Source organism: Lissotriton helveticus, chromosome 8 (genome assembly GCF_964261635.1).
Source record: "Lissotriton helveticus chromosome 8, aLisHel1.1, whole genome shotgun sequence".
Lineage (NCBI taxonomy): Eukaryota > Metazoa > Chordata > Amphibia > Caudata > Salamandridae > Lissotriton > Lissotriton helveticus.
Window position 1 is genome coordinate 1,675,403,949 of NC_136069.1, and position 18,482 is coordinate 1,675,422,430.

The following is an 18,482-nucleotide window of genomic DNA, read 5'->3' on the forward strand; positions in this document are numbered from 1 at the left end:
TCACTCACATTAATTTGGATTTGAATGGGGAGAACAGGATTTCAGTGTGTGTTTGTCACAAAGGGAGGGGTCTCTCGAAGTGAATAGACACTGAAGGAAGAACACTGAAGGTGGCAGGACACCTGATCTATTTACTGATTTGTGCGGAACTCATAAGGAAAAGATCTCTGGCCTTTACTTAGATAGTGGCTGCGAACAAACATTTTAACATTTTAATTCTGTTTAGTAGAAATCTCTGTCTTTGATGGCTTTAACCTCAGGAAATTGGTGGTCATCCACCACTGGATACTTTACAAAACGTCTGTCAGGGTGCCAGTACCTCGGTCTGAGCATTTGTGGGCCTTGGATATGGTAAGGTGAAAGAAAACAGTGTCATCTGCATTCATAAAAATGTAGACCCCCACATGGTGGAGTAGAAGGACAAGGGGCTGCATGTAAATGATTTACAGAAATGAAAAAGCATGAAATCCCAATATGTATAAATGAAAAGTGGGTGGGGAGTTTGAAGGCCGCATCATGAGACCCGCCAGTTAAGAAATGATTTTAGTCAATTAGGAACTGTGCTAGAAAAACCTTAACCTACAAAGGGGTTAACCTCTTGACTGCCTTATTTTCGAGAACACTGACAAGTCACTAACTACACAAGAATGAAACCTTGAAGTATCACACCCTGTTGGAGTGCGGTGTTTTCCTTTCTACGAAGGAACCTTTGGTGAGAGATATATATATATATATATATATATATATATATATATATATATATATATATATATATATATATATGCTTAACCAAATTCTTCGTCACACGGAAGAAAACCGCACACCAGAGATTAGCAAGTAATCTATTTTATTGCAAACTTGCAATTGTCATCACCACACCACCACCAACGCGTTTCAACCCCACCTTGCTCACGATAACCGCACACCAGAGATTACTTGCTAATCTCTGGTGTGCGGTTTTCTTCCGTGTGAAGAAGAATTTGGTGAAGCATTTAACACAGGGACTTGCCCGTCCTCGATACTGGCACCCGATGTGAAATAGCGAGCTTTCCTTGGGGCCATATGTAGCACTTTTTACAGTAACTTAAATAGTTTACTGTGGTGGTGACACACATTTGCACTTTATTCTTTTATGCACTTTAATTGGAACATTGCAGACAGCAATACCTGGGAATACCTGAGAAACATTACAGGCCCTAACTTTGCTAGGTTTAAGTACATACAAATATCTAGCTGGTCCCATGCACATAGCTCCAGGCCAACCCGTGGAAACAAACTTCCCCTAGGTGGGCATAGCCAGTTAATATCCCTTTTGGTTGATAAATCTCCTGCCAAAAAAGAAATCTCAACATGGTACAAACTGATCATAGAAGAAAGAGAGGGTGTCTTTTCACTTCCTGATGAGCTTTGGTCTTCCTCTATGGGAGACAGCAATTTGCAAGAACTCTGGACCTGATCTTGTGAAATGTTGTGAGAGGTTGTGAAACCATCTTGGCTTCGAAGAAATCATATCTTTTCCATGCATAGAGCCTACTATTCCCCTCTAAGGCTCTCAAAGTTCTCTTCGGGTAGCGTGGTGGCATGCCCTAAGTGTGGTTAAGCGGCCGCTTTGGACTGCCATATGTTTTTTGAGTTTTCCTCCCTGACCACATTCTGGGAAGCAATAAGTACAACTCTGTCATCGTCCTTGAACTTCAACATTGTTATTGATCTCCCACTTGTCATCTTTGGTATCCTGGATGGTGTTCAGAGTATGGAGAAGAAGCTAGTTTTCTATCTAATTTTGCTGGCCAGAAGGGAGATATGTAAGACATGGAAAGACTCTCTACCCCCTACAATAGAAGATTGGTTCACTTCCATTTTGGCTGTCTCCAAGCTAGATCTGGGAAGGGCCGGCAATTCGAATAAAAGAGCGTTTTGGCACTTATTGGTCTGGGCACATTGGGCATCCGTTTAAAAAAAAAAAAATAATAATTCTCGGGTCCTATGATTAAGCCAATAAAACTAAATCCAGGGCCTGACACGATTGTGGCAAGATTCTCCACCTTTCACTGGTTTTTGTTTGATGCCTACAAATGGTTGAAGTTGGATGAGCTGAGGGTAGAGTACAGTTGGACAAGCTAAGCCCTGCCAGATGTTTTAATCTGAGACAGCACTCCACTTGTATACCATTGGCTTTCATCATAAAAGCAAAACCAAGGTGGCAAATGAGGACAATTAAAAAAAAAAAAGTGTATCAATAGCATGTAGCTTGTTAGAGATCTACATGGATAGTGCACAGAATATTGTAGCTGTACTTGTAATAGGGCCCGATTCACAGAACTAACTGAAGACAAAATCCTAAACTTACTACTTTTGGTATTCACAGAAGTTAGGATTTAGTCTTAAGTTTGTCTTAAGACAGACTTAAGACAAAATCCTAACTTAAGTCTGTTTTAAGTCTGTCTTAAGTCTATCTTAAGACAAACTTAAGACAAAATCCTAACTTCTGTGAATACCAAAAGTAGTTAGTTTAGGATTTTGTTTTAAGTTAGTTCTGTGAATCGGCCCCTTAGTGTCTGGGCCATTCCATAAGTACATTACTAGTAACTGGAATAATTACAGTGCTGTAAACAGAGTGTATGGTGAATTTATAAGTGCTTAGGAACTAGTGGAGTGATAGGATCAGTAGATAGTGCTGGATGGGTGATTTGAGAAGTGCATGGGAGAGACAGGAGGATTCCAAGACTGCATAGGTACTAACTGGGTATTTAGAAGACTGTATTAATAGTATGTAGCTTGTTAGAAGTTTGCATGCATAGTGCACAGAATATTGTAGCGATGCTACTGTTTCTGGCTAGACCATTCCATAAGTACATTACTTGTAACTGGAATTATTACAGTGCTGCAAACAGAGTGCATGCTGAATGTATAGGTGCTTAGGTATTGGTGGAGAAGTGTGGCTCAGTGGTTAGAGGCGGCAGACCCGGAATCTGAGATCGACCGTGGACCAGGGTTCGATTCCCCGCCTCGGCGGGTCTCGGGCTCATAAATTCCACGGTCTGACAATTCTCGCTCCGGTGCCTACTCGACTCACGGGGTCACACTCTGCGACTCTGGGCAATAGCTTGCTTAATCTCCACATCGGCCCCTCGCGGCGGGATGCCTGGCTTTCACCTTGTGGATACCCTGCCGGGGTTTCTCACAGGGGAATACCAGGACGGGTTCCCTAAGCAAGCGCGGAGATGCCCCAGGGTAAGTCCTGCGCTATATAAGTTTCATACATTTGGTGGAGTGATAGGATAAGGAGATAGTGCTGTACCGGTGATTGGAGTAGTGCATGGAACAGACAGCAGGATTCATAGACTGCATGGGTACTAACTCGGTATTTACAAGAGTATATCAAGAGTATGTAGCCGTTTACAGGTCTGCATGGATAGTGCCCAGAATATTGTAGCTGTACTTGTGGGAGTAGCTCGGCCATTCCATAAGTACATGAATCGTAACTGGAATAATTACAGTGCTGCAAACAGAGTGTATGGTGAATTTATAAGTGCTTAGGTATTGGTGGAGTGATAGGATAAGTAGATTGTGCTGGATGGGTGATTTGACAAGTGCATAGGAGAGACAGGAGGATTCTTAGGTACTAACTGGGTATTTAGAAGACTGTATTAATAGTATGTAGCTGGTTAGAAGTCTGCATGCATAGTACACAGAATATTGTAGCGGTACTAGTGTTACAGTCTAGACTATTCCATGAGTACATGACTAATAACAGGAATGATTACAGTGCTGCAAACAGAGTGCATGCTGAATTTATAAGTGCATAGGTATTGGCGGAGTGATAAGATAAGTAGATAGTGCTGGCTGGGTTATTAGAGAAGTGCACAGGACTGACAGGAGGATTCATAGACTGCATACGTATGAACTGGGTATTTAGAAAAGTGTATCAATAGTATATAGCTAGTTAGAGGTCTGCATGCATAGTACACAGAATATTGTAGCAGTACTAGCGTTACTGGCTAGGCCATTCCTTAAGTAGATGACTTGTACCTGGAATAATTTCAGTGTTGCAAAGAGAGTGCATGCTGAATTTATAAGTGCTTAGGTTTTGGTGGAGTGATAGGATACGTAGATAGTACTGGATGGGTAATTGGAGAAATACGTAGTAGAGACAGAAGAATTCCTACACTCCATAGATACTAACTGGGTATTTAGAAGAGTGTATCAATAGTATGTAGCTGGTTAGAGGTCTGCATGGACAGTGCACAGAATATTGTAGCTGTACTTGTGTTAGTAGCTAGGCCATTCCATAAGTACATGACCAGTAATTGGAATAATTACAGTGCTGCAAGCAGAGTGTATGGTGAATTTATAAGTGCTTAGGTATTGGCGGAGTGATAGGATAAGTAGATAGTGCTGGATGGCTGATTTGAGAAGTGCATGGGGCTGACAGGAAGATTTCTACACTGCATGGTTACTAACTGGGTATTTACAGGAGTGTATCAATAGTATGTAGCTGGTAGGAGGTTTATATAGATATTGCACAGCTGAATGTAGTAGTGCATTGTTAGCGTTTGGATTACTTAATCTTACCTTGGCAGTAGTATATATCAAAACATTTTAAACATTTTTTGCAGTTGTTTTTTATAATTTCAGTTTTTAGAAATTTCGAACTTTAGAATTAGCATCTGTAAAAGAAAAGAAAAAATACAGTTATAATATTATAATTTTATAAACACAACATAATTTAAGCATAATATAAATTATTTAGTGTGCCTTTTTGCTGTTCTCAGAATATATTGAATTTCACTATAAATAGTGATTTCAATGTTACTCATCACATAAAAGTGGGTAAAAAAAAATCAATAAGATTGTTATAAAAAAACAAATCTATGTCAAAAATATTTTCAATATAGTCAACTATCTCTGCACATTGCATAGAAATAACATCCTCAATAACATAGCATATAATATAAATCACACTTATGTAAAATGCTTCTTTCAAAGAGAATTTTGTCATTACAATATGAATTTAATCAATAATTCTTTATATTTCCATATACTCTAAATGATGTTCTTAAAAACTAGGGAAACTCATGCAGTCTCTGCAGGACAAGACTGAAGATTTGGAGGCCCGCTCTCGATGCTGCAACTTAAGAATTACGGGACTGCCGGAGACCACCCCCACTAGCAACATGGAGCTGTTCATAGAGAAGCTACTGATATCGCTGCTTGGCAAAGGAGTCTTCTCCCCAATGTATGTGGTGGAACGGGCGCACCGATCTCTTGGCCCCCGGACACGCCCAGGTGCCCCACCACGACCCAGTATTGCTAAACTGCTTAACTACAGAGACAGGGATGCTGCGCTAAGAGTGGCACGGGAGAAGAAGTCGCTGAGGTTTAAAGGTTCGGACATTTCGATATATCCTGACTTTACAGCGAGAGTGCAAGAAGCGCGGAAGCATTTTGTCCCGTTCAAAAGACAACTGCGCGACCTAGGCATGGACTATGCTATGCTGTATCCGGCAAAACTTCGGGTGAACCGGCAAGGGCGGTCCCATATATTCACAGATCCAAAGGCATTACAGCAGGCTTTAAAGGGGTGGTCGAGGGAACAACGCAGAAACCCGAACAGACAGCTGTTGGAGGAGGCGGTGGGTGGCCAGATGGAGCAGCAGGACTGATACCGACGGACATTTGCGTCAAATGGCAGTAAGGCAAAGGGGGGGGGACATGATGTTGGGGAGTATGGCTAAGAATGTGTCACTGCTGAGGCTAAAAGACGGGGGCAATGACATTGCTGCGGCTGGGTGTGCGTCCATGAGGTGTGTAGAGAGGCAACAACTGTGATTCCAGGTATATTTCGGACTTGGGTGATGTTTACGGAAAGACACGGTGGGAGTTGGAGGGGGCACTGAGCACTGTGAAATACAAGATCTATTCTACATAAACTGAGTGACCTCTGCCCACGTGTGCTGATCACCACAGTATTTATTTTTGGGGTTGGTTTGTGGAGTGTGGTAAAGGAGAGGTGGGGTGGGATCCGGGGTACTGAGTGACCATGTTGGGGGGCGGGCAACTGTGGGAGCGGGGAGGGAGTGTGCAAGAGGGTTTTTGTTTGATTGAGGGATTTGTTTTTGTTTGTGCGTGCAGGGTAGAGCGCATGTACACAAGCCAGAGTAGGACACACTATGTGCAGGGACTATACTGATGGCGGGACCGGCTACGGCTGACTGTCCTGGTCGGGCTCACACCATCAGGATGCTGTCTTGGAATGTTCGGGGTCCAAATGACAACCGAATGTTGCGTAGGGTTTTGAGCTACTTGCACAGACACGATATAGATGTGGCCCTGCTACAGGAGACCCATCTACCATTGACAAGCGCGATGCTGCGCTACAGAGGCCTTAATTACTATATTACTGTGGCAGGATTTACCACACACGCTAGAGGAGTCCTGACATGGGTGAACCCAAAGTCAGAATATACCTTGGAATTGCTGAAGGCAGACCTGGGGGGGCGTTTTGTAATTTCCCAGTACAGGGGGCGAGGCTTTGACCTGGTGATGGTAAACGTGTACGGACCTAAATATGACTGCCCAGAGTTTTTCGCTTTGCTGTCCACAGTTACACGTAGGTTTCAAGACGCACAGTTCTTATGGGGGGGGGCTTTAATCTGGTAAGGGATCCGGACTTGGACAGATCGGCGGGCCCAGCCCGGCGCCCCGCTGCGGCGGCACTTTTACTAAACAGCGTGATGGTCAGCATGGACCTCAATGATGTCTGGCGGATGCGCAACCTGGGTCAAGGGGTGTACAGACACTACTCGGCATACCATAATTTGCACATTCGCATAGATTATTGGCTGGCCTCCACATCACTGATGGGACAAGTTCAGGCCTGCCAGGTCCTGCCGTGTACGCTATTGGATCATTCCCCGCTGCTCCTGGTCCTGGCCACCCCTAAGAATACAATTGCCTACTCACTACTGGATCCGCTCTTTAAGGGGGAGCTTGCAGAGGCGATTGAAATATATTTTGAGGCAAACATAGGGACAGTGGATAGTTTCCAAACAGTGAGGGAGGCATTTAATGTTTACATTCAGGGCATTGCCATGACTAAACACTCGGGGGTCCTTAGGGCTATAAGACAGAGACTTAGAGACCTGGAACTGAAACTGGGACATTTGGAGGAACGCCTGGTGTCAGACGATAATAAAGAGCTAGAGGAGGAGATTAAGGGACTGTTAAGCGAATATCATGATAAGGCGGACACGGAGGTAAAACACATGGGGAAATATGCATCAGCACGTACGTACGAGGAGAGTGATCGACCCGGATCGGTACTTGTAAGGGTTCTGAGTTCGAAACGCGAGAAAACAGAAATCACCGCTATACGCTCGGCGGACGGTAAGCAATTAACTGAAGATGCTGTTATTGCGGCTCGGTTCTGACAATATTATATTGACTTATACACTTCCAGAATGGGGGACTTGGATGGGGAGATCATAGACTATCTGGAGCTCATTGAACTACCGTCACTCACGAACACGCAAAAAGAATTCCTGATGCTCCCCTTTCAGAAAGACAAGATAGTGGAAGCCCTGGCCGGTATGAAGACGGGGAGCGCCCCTGGCGCTGATGGTCTCACAGTGGGTTTCTATAAAGCCTTTGTTGATCTCCTGCTCCCACACCTGTCCACTCTCTTTGATGATATGTGCGAGGTGGGTAGCATGCCACAGTCGATGAGAGAGGCAATTCTGGTAGCGATCCCCAAGCCGGGTAAACCTCTGGAGCAATGCAGCTCGTACCGCCCACTTTCCCTCTTGAATGTAGACACCGAAATATATGCGAAAGTTTTAGCTAACCGACTAGCGCTCCTGGTCCCACATTTGGTGGCCTCGGAGCAGGCGAGGTTCATTCCGAGTAGAAACCTGACATACAATATTTGTACTATTTTTGGAACAATGCAACATGTGAGGCAGGATACGAAGGCGATGGCGGTGTTTCTAGACATGGAGAAGGCCTTCGACTCTGTCGAGTGGCCCTTCATGAGACACGTCTTGTAGAGAATGGGACTGGGGCAGGTGTTCCTTCACATGATCGGTACCTTATACGCCCACCCTAAGCGAGGTTTTGAGTGGGCAATTTGGTTACGGACTACTTCGTTATTTCCAGGGGGACTAGACAAGGCTGACCGCTCTCCCCCACGCTGCTTTATGTCTGTGAACCCGAGAATAACTTGACGGCGGTTCTTAGAGAGGTGGTCCACTTTGACGCGCTCTCTGGCCTGAAGGTAAACTGGGCAAAGTCCTTGGCTTTCCCACTCACTCCATCCATGAAGGAATTCGAGATGGAGTTTCCGCTGCAGTGGACCACAGACTCAGTCAGGTACTTACGGATCCAGTTGCACACGGACTCCGAGATCGTATTCCGTGATAATTACGGGGTCGCCATCAGCAAATTGTAGGATGATATAGAGGTCTGGTGTTGCCTCCCGCTCTCATTGATGGGGTGTGTCTCCATTATGAAGATGGTGGTGCTCCCCAGGCTACTGTTTCTATTCATGAATATCCCAATGGTACTCCCGCAGGCCTTTTTTCAGAGGCTGAAACAGTCCTAAACTTGCCGGGGCGAGCAAACAGGCCCGGGTACAATGGCAGGTCCTTACACTGCCATACAGCATGGGAGGCCTGGGCGCCCCGGATTTTGAATTGTACTACAGAGCCGCATAGGGGCCCACATGCACACGTGAATCCATGGTGACGCGAATATCCCATTTGTCCGGATAGAAAGACTTTTCGCTGACCCTCTCCCCGTACCAGTGACGATATTTAAACCAATTGACCGCTGGGCGGGAATACTGGACTCGATAACTGCTGCCAACCATGCATGGCATTGCTTGCTGCAGCAGCATGGGGGTGCACTTCTGTACTCACCTATTATGCCATTAGAGTGGGCCCTTTGGTTGGCTCCCTGTCGTGATCGGGGGTGGTAAGGGCACTGCGCCAACTGAAAGTACTCACGGCAGGAGATTTGTTTCTGGATGGAAAGGCCAAGACCTGGGAACAGGCATCAGAGGATAGTAATCCGGAGGAAGGCTACCTTTCCTTTTGGGAACCCGCGCGCACCAAATGACGGAGGGGACCCAGGGCGCGGAAGCGCCCGACCTCCTGAAGCCCTGGCTGGGATCCGGGAGGCGAATGGCACTTCATCGGGACTTCCAGGGAAGCCCGGCAATCTGGTCGCCCCATTGGAAAGCATTGGGTGCGACCAGATGGCCGAGTGGAAAAGTGCGACCAGATGGCCGGGACCGACATGACGCCAATCTGCCTGTCCCGAGCCTCCACGGGGGGCTCCCGCCAGCCCCTGCAGGGCTCCGGGGCTGCAGGGCTCCGGGCCGCAGGGCTACGAGGCTCCAGGGCTCCGAGGCTCCGTGGCTGCAGGGCTCTGGGGCAATCTGCCTGCCCCGAGACTCCGCGGGAGGGCTCCCGCCTGCCCTTGCATTGCTCCGGGGCTGCAGGGCTCTGGGGCTGCGGGGCTCCGGGGCTGCAGGGCTCCGGGGCTGCAGGGCTCCAGGGCTGCAGGGCTCCGGGGCTGCAGGGCTTGGGGGCCACAGGGCTCCGAGGCTCCAGGGCTCCGAGGCTCCAGGGCTCCGGGGCTGCAGGGCTCCGGGGCTGCAGGGCTCCGGGGCTGCAGGGCTCCGGGGCTGCGGGGCTCCGGGGCTGCAGGGCTCCGGGGCTGCAGGGCTCCGGGGGCTGCAGGGCTCCCCCACGCTGGGCCAGAGGCACGGGGAGGACCACCTGAGCTCTCGGGCCCGGGCACCTGGGGGAGAAATGCCCGGGACCCATTGGAGCCCGTCCCGGGTACTTTGCCACGCCGCGGGCCGGAGGAGGGAGGCCCGGACACCTGGGAGGTGTTGCCCGGGCATCGTCCATCTGGTTCCCGGCAGGGAACGGCCAGCCCCGGAAGGGTGTCTGGGCATACCCTTGCCCCTAGTAATCCGGAGGAAGGCTACCCCTCTTTCTGGGAACCCATGCATGCCGAGTGATGGAGGGGACCCAGGGCACCAATGTGCCCGACCTCCTGGAGCCATGGCTGGGATCCGGGAGGTGAATGGCACCTAATCGGGACTTCCAGGGAAGCCCGGCCATCTGGTCGCCCCATTGGAAAGCATTGGAGAGGTGCAGTGGAGAGGTGCGACCAGATGGCCGGGACCGACATGACGCCAATCTGTCTGCCCCGAGCCTCCGCGGGATTGCTCCCGCCTGCCCTTGCAGGGCTCCGGGGCTGCAGGGCTCGGAGGCCGCCGGGCTCCGAGGCTCCAGGGCTCCGAGGCTCCAGGGATCCGGAGCTGCAGGGCTCCGGGGCTCCAGGGCTCCGGGGCTGCAGGACTCCGGGACTCCAGGGCTCGGGGGCTGCAGGGCTCCGGGACTGCAGGTCTCAAGGGCTGCAGGGCTCCGGGGCTGCAAGGCTCCGAGGCTGCAGGGCTCCGGGGCTGCAGGGCTCCGGGGCTCCAGAGCTCCCGGGGCTCCAGGGCTCCCGGGCTCTAGGGCTGCAGGGCTCCCGGGCTGCAGGACTCCGGAGCTCCAGTGCTCCGGGGGCTGCAGGGCTCCGGGGGCTTCAGGGCTCCGGGGGCTTCAGGGCTCCGGGGCTGCAGGGCTCCTGGGCCGGAGGGCTCTGGGGCTGCAGGGCTCCGAGGCTCCGAGGCTCCGGGGCTCTGGGGCTCCAGGGCTGCATGGCTCCGGGGCTGCAGGGCTCGGGGGCTGCAGGGCTCCGGGGCTGCAGGGCTCCGGGGCTGCAGGGCTCCGGGGCTGCAGGGCTCCGGGGCTGCAGGGCTCCGGGCTGCAGGGCTATGGGGCTGCAGGGCTCAGGGGGGCTCCGAAATCCCACGCTGGGCCTCAGGCATGGTGAGGCCCGCAAGCACTCCTGGGGCCCAGCTGCCCGGTGGAGGACTGCCCGGGAGCCTTGCAGGTCTCCAGGGCTCTGCACCAGGGACCCTTGTCCTGGGAAGATAGACTCTTGGCAAGCCGTAGGACGGGGGCTCCCAAACTCAGGCCCCGGGGCTGGTCACTGCTTTCCAACCCAACCAGGCCAGGGAGATCAGGGAGTCTGCCCAGGCACGAGTGACCCCTGTCCCGGGCACACGGACCCTCAGGACGCGCCCCTGTTTTCCCAAAAAATTTTCTCCAAAATTCTGCGTAGTGTGCGTAGTGGCGCTATGCAAACTACGCCCAGCCCTACTCTTGATGGCTCTATGGGATATGAAGTAACCTGTGGTGGAATGGAAGAACCATGAAGTACATCTTGACTAACGCTGGGAAGGTGGCCGTCAAACTGACCACTTTGAACAGTGACAATCCCTTCATGTGGCTAGTGGCCATCTGTAGCTGATCTGCAGATAATGTTCTTCATCTAAATTGTACAGCCGAAGGTGCTGGTGAACAAGTTCTGAACTTTAAGACTATTAGGTTTTCAGCCAGTCCTTCATTAAACAAAGTCACTTCTAGTCGTAGGTGGAATAGAGGCTCTTATGCTTTTTCACCCTGACAATGTCCTCCCTGATTAGAACCCTACACCCTCTCACATGCCGTATCCAATGAGTCACCCTATTGTTCAGGGAGTCTTCACCTTCAAAGCCTATTTATGGGGCTACTTTATTGATGTTGATCATAAACACTTTACAGGGGTTATCAGTTGGTGGACAGCGATCAAGAAAGAGTCTTGGCTCCATACATATGCTGGTTAGCGGCCCAACAAACCTGACCTTCCTTGGCCTTGTAGAGAGCTCAGGCCCCACTTCCAGCTCACCGCAGTTTGCATTAGATGGAAAAATCTTTTCCCAGGTCCTATGTACTGTGCCATTTCCTTCCGGTGCTACCTCATGGTTTGATGTAGAAGACAGAGCAGCCTGCCTATTACCCACAGGGGGTTCAGGATATTTCCTACTAACAGGTCAGTTAGACAGGCTGGTCTGTGCCTTCAGGCACAAAGGTGTCAATTTATTTAGATACTTACTAATGGTGGCACCAGTTCCTAAAAGGGAGTGGGATGGTAGCCGCCTATTGTGGTTGCAAGATAGGGCAAGTAGTCTCCAAAAGCAAGGTATGAGTGTGAGTGAATGAGGAGAGATACTCCTGTGTCTGTTGTGCCCTCACACACCCTTGCGAGTGTAAAGCATCATCATTGGGCACTGCTCCTCATGGGGGTGGCGCTGCAGTCCCTCACTGGCCCTCAAGGAGGGCTCTTTGATGGAGATATTTTTAGGAGTTGCCGCAGTTGTGCATGTGGGTGTGTGGGCCAAGTGAGGGTTGTGAGTGAGAGTGAAAATAAAATAACCCGTTGGTACCCCAATATATTTATTAGAGGGTCCTCGGGGTTAGGTTAAAATCTGGACGGGAATGGAGATGCTCATTCTGCTGGTGGAGTGGGAAAAAAAACAAATGAATCCCCACTTCTCTCTTCCAGTGTGACTATGTAGTGCGATGTGTTAAATGTTAATGGTCGACATGGTTCGCACTATCTAATGGTCCCTAATGGATCCCAGAGCGCTTCTTCAGGACCGTAAGCGTAAAAAGAGGGTAAAGAGTAGAGAAAAAGACACCCTATAATCCTACCATGCCTTCTGTGAGGGTGTCTGAAGTCTTGAAGAGCAATGTCTTAATCGTATGCTCTAGTTCAAAACCTATTGGAGACAAGGGAGAAAACACACAGGGGAAAAAAGGGGGTGGAGAGAAAAAGAGAACACTGCAAGTGTCAGTATATTGGCAATGGGTCCCCTTCTCCTTAGAATTGTGGTCACAGTTTAGTACGGCGGCTAGCCGTGGGACAATCTTCCTTGTCCCCTTCTCCATTAGTTCTCTCAGCATCTCCATAAGATCACCTATCGTGGATATCAGAGCAGTTACCTCTGCTTTTAGTTCATTAACTCAATCAAGGATGCTGGGAGTGGGAGCTGTGATGCTGTTAATTTTGTGTGGGTGAGGGGTTCACAATACATCTTTCTCTAATTTTAGTATGGCTTTGTAAAGGGGCCAAACGATTACTGCATACGATAGACGACAAAGTGATGTCATTAAGATATGAGTCAGAGTAAATTGTCACTTCAGCTTCTAAATAGGTATTTGGCCGTTTAGTGTTAGATTCAAGTTCCTTTATATTCTTAGGCTTCATAAACATTTAGGCATAATTTGAGCTATGCTATAGTTTGTGGGATTAGAGGGAGTATTAGAATTGCTAGAACCTGCCTCCACAATGGATGCATCTAAAATACCCTCGCATTCGACTGAAAGACTGTCTATGTGATCCAGGACACAGTTACTCCCTGGATGCTAAGATAATATCTTAGCTTTCTTGGATTTCACTGAGTTTGACCTATGTAAACACCCTCCACCGCCTTTATTTTGGCCATTGCACAAGGGGAAGAGCTGCCACAAATCGCTGACATATGTGCCTCCAGGCGCACCACTGCTGGTGTGGTACAGAGATGCTGCAGGTGGTGCTGGGGCTAGGCAGACCCCCCCAGATTACTGTGGCATGGATTTGCAAATTTAGCGGCACAAAAATGGAAATTTTGCGGCATTATTGCGGCACTTTATTTTGCTCGCAATGATTGTTTTTCAGTCTTAAATCAATAGAAACTTTTTTTAGCAGAGTATTCCACTTTGAAATAGGCATGTTTAAAGTGCCTGCAACTCTACAGAACCAGAATTCTAATCTTGACCTCGTGCAAGGGGACCCTATTTCTACCTGGAATGTTTTAGCGCCCATGTAGGCACCACTGCCGGGGCACTGCTGCCTCCTGGACCCATAAGGCATGACACCTCTTCATCAGGCGCCATAGGACACAGGATGGTAGTTAGTGGAGGTGCACTGCCATGAATTCGTTGAGATGAACAATGTTAGGAAGATGCAGTTGTCCTTGGGCTGTTTACAAACAACATTTCCTAGGTTCTCATTACGGAGTTTTCAAAACATGCCCATTACTTTTCAGAAAAACCCAATTAATCAAAACCGAATAAAGTACTGAGTATATAAAACAATGAGAAAATGCCCACTTTGTCTTGCTTACATGTTATACCAATTCTCTAGTGCCACCATCATGAAGTACAGTTTTAAAAAAATCTTAATTGAGGTACTATTTCACATTTTTTAACCTTATGTGACTTGAAGTTTTGAGCTTCAGGTATGTTTAGCTCGAAATAAGTATCACTTCTTATAAATACAGTATGTAGTACAAAGATCAAAAGTCTGAAACGTTCAGAGTTATAAACAACAGGTTTATTTATTTTATCAACCAGAACAACTTAAGAACACAGCAGCAGACCCAGGTCAAGCACATTCACTTCACTTAGTTTCAAAATTATTACTTTGAGTGCAACAACTTCCAGCACCTACTGCTGAGAGATGCCTATTGACAATAAGAATTAAGGACAGAAGGAAGGTGCACTGCATGGACAAATAAAGAGGATATAAGTTCTTTGAAGGTTCTTCCTTTTCATTAAATTTTTTTTAAAACAAGAGAGGCACACAGCCAACGCGTTTCGTTCCCCCGTGCCACAGGAACTTCATCAGGGCTGCCAGTAATTATAAAAGGCTGACATAAATATACACATATATAAATACAAACATCACAATAAATACATAAATATGCAAAAGACCAAATACAGATAAATGAGGTACAATATTGAACAGGATGACCCAATACAACACACTACTCCATTGATAGTTACGCACACAAAGGATAACACCTATACAATCGCACATATATAAAAAAAGCCCCATACATAGTATCACAAAGGGAAATTATACATAATATCACAAAACATCGTTGGGCCGATCGACCCAGAGCAGACACTGTTCATGGGCAAACACAAAACAATATCACAATATAGGTAACCAAATTTCCGAGTAGTCTACAAGTCATATTCTGTTAAAAGCAGCAAATTCCCAAGAAAACACTATTAAAATATTTTGGTGGGAACACATAAGTAAACCACGGGGAGAAAAAAGAGGGGTGGTCAGAGAAGCGAAAGAAACAAAGAAAAGAAGGCGAAAGAGTTAAGAGAGAAAAAGAGAAAAGCAAGAGGAGCAGAAAGCACAGCAGAGTGTACAACCAAGATAAGTTGATCAGGTGAGTAAACATAATATATATGAAAGCATGAATGACAACAGATAGACTCTTAGACTGATACAAGAAGCAACAATGTACATGGACGTCAACGTGGTGAGGAAAGAAGCACAATGGCAACCAACGTCATAACCAGTGAAGAGCCAAGGGAAACCATTTCCCAAAGAGAATAGCTGTAGGACAACACAAATCTTTGGAAGACCAGCCTCCCCTAATAAGATACAAGAGGGGCTTCCAAAACAAAACCAAGTACACCGTATATCCGAGAGTCAATGTCCAGTGAGCGTCAGGAGGAGCATAGATGGTCCTGAAGAATGGGAAAAAAATGGGTAAAAGTTAGCAATACACTTCGGCCCATTAGGAAGCTGCTACTTTACGGCTGTATGGCAGCACGCAGTGACGTGTGTGCATGTGCAACCAATAGGAAGCCATCATTTTTAGGTCGAGCCTATGGCAGCGCATGCGCTGCATAGGAAATTGGCCACTTGGAATCACTGCAGCTTTCTTAAAAGCTTGTGCATGTGGTGCTCACACGCGATTGGCCTTTGTGTCTCATTTTAGTACACAATTGGCCAAATGTGTGTGAAGGTCCCATCTTCCTGGCCACTGAAATATAGAAAAACATCATATCGACTTCTGTAAACCTCATAAAAAACATAATAATTAACGAAAACATGATGATAACTATAAACATAAAACAATATAAATATATAAAAAATACACACAAAAATAACTTACTCCATAAACATTAAATAAATTGAATAAATTGACATTTCTAAAACATAATACATTCACATCATATATATACATAAAACATGATATAACTCACAATACAAATAAGATTTTTATTTAAAATGTAAGATAAAAATTCTCCACGAAACCATATAAACGTACTTGAAATCCTCCATGAAAACAACAATACTGCCCAAAAAATTGAAAAACTCGCAAACAACCAATACAAAACACCACACAATTAAGCCAACCAATAAAAACAACCAACACATTACAGGAACACTATAAAAAGAAAGCAAAAAAGAAACTAAATAACACTTTTCGCCACAAAACTTGAAGGAGAGGAAACTCTGCTACATTTCCAGCAAAAGAGAAACCTGCTAGATTCAAAATAAGACTACACCAAAGAAAAGTAAGTACCACCACTTTATAATACCTACTCAACTTAGAACTGAAAACTAAAAATATACATTTAAACAACAATAACTTATATCTTTTCTTTCCATTTTCCATTCCTTACAGATACATCAAAGTTACTGAAAAAAAGCCCACCTAAAACAACTATATCAACTATTACACGAAAGTAAGTATATAAACTAAAAAAACAGAGACAACTTTAACTCTAAAACCAGCAAGAAAACTTCCTTATGGGAAACCATCCAATAATACAAACCTGAACAAATACAATAAATCACATTTTCTTTTCCCAACAGAACAATCAACAAAATAAAGAGAAGCAAACCATCCAAACAGATAGCACAGCCCTCGAAAGAACAAAGAAACAGGTACATTTACAAAGAAAATGTGATAAATGCAATTAATTAAGTTAGAAACAATACTAAAAATCTCCATGTACCATTTATTTACTATAGAAAGTAGAAAGAAAAATGACAGAAGGAGCAAAATGTATTACCTCACAAAAGGGCAAAATGCTTTTATGTTATATGGGCTATACATATACTCAGGAAAAACAACATGAATTGAAAGCGCTTTGGAAATGCAGCAAATATTACAGTAACAAATGTTATAGTCGCGCTATAACTCAGGAAACAACTGTAACCAATACTACTGAACATAACCACCCTCCTAACGTGACAGAAATAGAAATTAGACAAATGCTAGACTCACTAAATGAAGCTAGTACTAGCACAGACCTCCCTACTACAACTATCCTTAAAGAACACTTAAAAACACTCCCGCAACATTCTTCAAGCCAACTACCTTCCATCGATTCACTAAAAAGGACAATAGCTAGACAAAAGAGATTAACTACAGCTATTCCCCCTACCCCAAAAACCTTTGAGGAAGTCCAAATTCCTCCCGAACTAAAAATAACTCACAGTAACGAACCTTTCATCCTATACGATAATGCATCTCCAGAAAAAAAGAATAATAATGTTTGCTACAGCAGACAATATGTTGAAATTACAACGTGAAACATGGATGATGGATGGTACATTTTCAGTATGCCCAAAACCTTTCTACCAATTATACACCATCCATGGACACTATCAAAACTGCAATATTCCTTTCATATATACCCTCCTACCCAACCAACAGCAAACAACCTATATGGAGCTACTAAATAAAATAAAAGAACACACAAATAATTACTTCCCCCAAAAAATTATCATTGACTTTGAAAAAGCAATGATAAACACAATCCTAAAAACATACCCTCACACCGCAATCCAAGGTTGCTACTACCATTTTAACCAAGTAATATGTAAACATATTCAACCTAAGCTCCCAATACTGCAATGACAGCACTTTTGCCTACCAGGTAAAAAAATGTATTGCAATAGCCTACGTTCCTGTTACAGACGTAGCAGAACATTACAACCTATTAATAGACAGCCCCTACTATAGAAAAAATGAAACTAAACTAAGCCCTATCTTAGATTACTACAAAGACACATGGGTAGGAAGACTACACAGATCAGGACACAGAAGGCAACCCAAATTCCGAATTCCCTGGTGGAACATCTACCTAAGAACACTAAATAGTCTGATATATACATCTGCCGTGTGGATTCCTCACCTTGTGAATATCCCCTGCGTCAGCAACATTCGGAAATTCTTTTTGTAGCTTCGCGCCGACGTGGACTCGGACGTCACAGAGGCACGGCATCGCTCGCGACTCTGCTGACGTCACCGACGCCTACAATAGGCCCACGCCGGCGTGATGACATCAGTTCCCTTTTTTCCGCGTCATCGACGCTAACGGTTTTCTGGGATCGTCTGTAGCCTTTACTGTAACATTGTTACCATATAAATTTCTAGTATCTTTGTCTTCTCGTTTTCATCATGACCTCGAAGAAGACCGGATTTAAAGCTTGCGGAGAATGTAACAGAGTAATGTCCATCACAGATCCGCATGAATGCTGTTCGTGGTGTCTGAGCTCCGACCACGACATCGAGGACTGCCAGTCCATCAAGAAGATGACATCAAAAGCCCTCCGGGAGAGAGAAGCGAAACTTCTAGTTGCCAAATTTAAGGAAGGAAAACAAAAGAAGAAGTCAAGATCGCGAACTCGACGATCGAAGTCAAGTTCTCGATCGAGGTCGCGGTCGGATTCGTCCTCGGCCCATGCTTCAAGATCTTCTAGAAAGAAGCATAAAAAGAGAACCCATGAATCCC

General features: G+C 46.1%; 1 protein-coding gene across 2 annotated transcripts in view; it reads left to right on the forward strand.

Moving 5' to 3' along the window:
- Window positions 1-18,482, forward strand: part of LOC144773619 (transient receptor potential cation channel subfamily M member 2-like) — a 1,811,195-nt gene that overhangs the window by 1,402,730 nt on the left and 389,983 nt on the right. The window lies entirely within an intron of this gene.